Source organism: Triticum dicoccoides, chromosome 6B (assembly GCF_002162155.2).
Source record: "Triticum dicoccoides isolate Atlit2015 ecotype Zavitan chromosome 6B, WEW_v2.0, whole genome shotgun sequence".
Taxonomy (NCBI): domain Eukaryota; kingdom Viridiplantae; phylum Streptophyta; class Magnoliopsida; order Poales; family Poaceae; genus Triticum; species Triticum dicoccoides.
In genome coordinates, this window is record NC_041391.1 from 129,057,637 (window position 1) to 129,060,716 (window position 3,080).

The 3,080-nt window shown below is 44.9% G+C and overlaps 1 non-coding gene across 1 annotated transcript; it reads right to left on the bottom strand.

Annotated features, from left to right (window-relative positions):
* Positions 1-2,444: 2,444 nt before the first annotated feature.
* Positions 2,445-2,532, bottom strand: TRNAM-CAU. Its single transcript is given in 2 exon segments — positions 2,445-2,480; positions 2,495-2,532. It is a non-coding gene; the product is annotated as a tRNA-Met (tRNA).
* Between the last annotated feature and the right edge of the window lie 548 nt (positions 2,533-3,080).

Sequence of the window (3,080 nt, forward strand, 5' to 3'; positions counted from 1 at the left end):
TATCCGAGTGTTGTAGTGAATTTGCAGGTCATATACTATCTCTGATGACGATGACTCCAAAACCAAAGTTTACCGTCTTGATGATACGCACAACTTCTGTATTGAACACTTCTTCATCCGAGATTATCTTGATAAACTTTTGGGCACATGTTCAGTTTCACTCGGATTTGAGCTCATCCACTCGGATATTAGAGTCTTTCACTCGACCGGACCTTTTCACTCGGATGACTATATTTTCACTCGGAAGACAATCTTTCACTCGGATGATGACAACATTTTCAGTCGGAAGACAATCTTTTACTTGATCGACCAATTTTCACTCGACCTTTTACTCAATCGACCTTTTACTCGATCGGTAGGTTTTCACTCGACTTTTTACTCGATCGGTAGGTTTTCACTCGACCTTTTACTCATCGGTAGGCTTTCGACCTTTTACTCGATCGGTAGGTTTTCACTCGACCTTTTACTCGATCGGTAGGTTTTCACTTGACCTTTTACTCGATCGGTAGGTTTTCACTCGACCTTTTACTCGATCGGTAGGTTTTCACTCGACCGGTGAGTTTTCACTCGGATGTTAAGTTTTTCACTCGACCAAAAACATAGCCTGATCTTGATTTGTCTCTCCAAGTCTCATACGACCTCGGATTGAGACGAATTATATATGAAAATCGATCGGCTGGACGAGACGAAACTTTTCCGTGTTGAAGGCTTTTCAACTCAAGGCCGTCTTGAAGGCCGAATTGCTCACGCATTGCGTCAGACACTTATCAACATGTGTCTGGTGTCAAGCGTAATATTTTGGTCTCTGACCTGTCCAGACCGTATTGACTATAACTTTTGCATATGAATTCGGATTGAGATGATTTATATATGAAAATCGACTGTCTTGACGAGACGAAGACAATTCCTTTAGATCACTCCTTCATCTGAGGTCATATTGAGGACGTAATCGGCCGAAAAGCACTCAGAATATTAAATTTTGTCACTCGGAGTACAGCTTCGGCCACTGAGATGAGGTCGAATGTCAATAGCCTAAACATCAAAGTTATTCCACTCGGCGATATGAAATTTTCTCATGTTGAAAACCCTTTCACTTTGTATCTTGCCAAAATCAGGTGTCAACAAGTATGCCTAATATAGAGGCTTATGGATCAGAAAAGGAACCCTGAAAATGAGCACACAAGCCTATATCTATATAAGATGCACGCGCATGTACATTGCTTGAGCAAGAACAATTTGCGTACTACATACTCCTCTCTATATGTATGTATGCATAATGCATTGCAATGATAAAACTGATAATAGAACTTGTCAGTCGATTCATGGAACGGGGAGGGGTGGTTGTAACAGCAAAGTGTTTTAGTTCACTCCATCCTTGATGCGGCAACAGCATCTGAGCTTCCATATCTGCAAAAGGAAAAGCTTCTTCCTGAATCAAGCTAGTTTGTCTCTGGAGAGAAAATCGTCTCCGAGAAACAATGTCATGTGCAGCAGGAGAAGCTTCTTCGAGAACCAATTGCGTGTGCAGCAACAGAAGCTTGCTTCACTTGTTCTCGCAACCCTTCTTCCTCCACTGCACTCGATATAAAGAGGGGCGCCGTCGTACGTGCAACCCAACAACAGTTGAGGAAGAATAGATCATCATCAATGGAGGGGAATAAGAAGGCGGGAGTGAAGGCTGCGGCCGTCTGCGTGCTCCTCGCCGTTCTGCTGTCGTCGGCGCAGCAGCTGCCGACGGCCGACGCGGGGTCGGCGTTCTGCAAATGCTACGTCAGCTGCTACTCCGACTGCAGGCTGAGGCACCCCCGGCTGTTCTGCAAGCCGCTCTGCGGCGTGGTGTGCGCCCTGGGCGGCCAGATAGGCGGCGGCTGCCCGGGGGTCTGCGGGGAGGCCTCGGGCTGCGTCGTCAACGGCGAGTCGGACGCTGCTGATGCTGATGCGGCGGCGACCTGCGTGGAGGACTGCCGCAAGCTCCGCAAGGCCATGCACGGTTAGAGCCACCGGCTTTGGGTTTGATGATGATGTCTTGTGGTGGAATAAATAAATAAATTGATATGTGAGGAGTGTGTTGGGAGTAAAAAGGCAATGGAGATAGCAAATCATATATGAGAATTTGGTTGGTTGTCGTGAATTTTTACTGTGTTCTTTGTGAAATATTGTAGTACTACACCGAAGAAAGCTTGGTTTGAGATATGTGAGAACCAGGAAAGAAATGTTCAGTTATAGCTAGCTATGAGAATCAATAGTACCTGAAGGTCAAAAGAAAACAATAGTATATCTGATTAATCTGCAGTAGCACTAGCAACACGCCTGCAATTAACCAGAAAAAGAAAAAAAGAAGACCAGGTTCAGAGTTGCTCAATTTCACCTAATGATTCAGGTGAAAGATGTGATGACCCAAATTGTCATCAGAGCGTTTCATCATCACAAGGTCCATATTTAAGTGGGGTGAGAGAGGCTCGAACTCTCGACCTCAGGATCACTCGCTTTTAGCTATGAGACCTACGCGCTAGCCAACTGCGCCACCACCCCCTTGATGTATAATCAGCCAAACGTCAGATCATATGAATCTCTTGGTTCAGATAAAAGCAAAGGACGCCTAACCATGTGACATCGGTTTGTGCATACGCTGCCCAAATCGGCTGCTTCATCCATCGTTAAATCTAGAGAAAGGAACTACAGTAATACAGTACCAGCTTAAAAGGAGACCCGTGACTTCTGAAAACAAAATACCTAGACACGTTTTGATGTCAGATACATCCATAAATCTAATCTAAGACAACTAATTTGGAACGGAGGCAATACTTGTGTAAAAATAGCACATTATAGTCCACGAATCAGATGGAAAATCAACATGGAGAGAACTTCCACTAGGGCATCAGAATGTCCACAGCTCAAACAATACAACATGATAACTGAAGATAACCTGAGCATTGGGTCATTCATGCCGCGCGCTTCGATCACAACAGATCCTTCCTAGCACCAAGCGGAAATAATCCAAGTCGCGACTTGATATCTTAATAACCAATTTGGTACAGCGCTGAGCGACTGCGGCTTGTCTTTGCGCTGATACAGACACA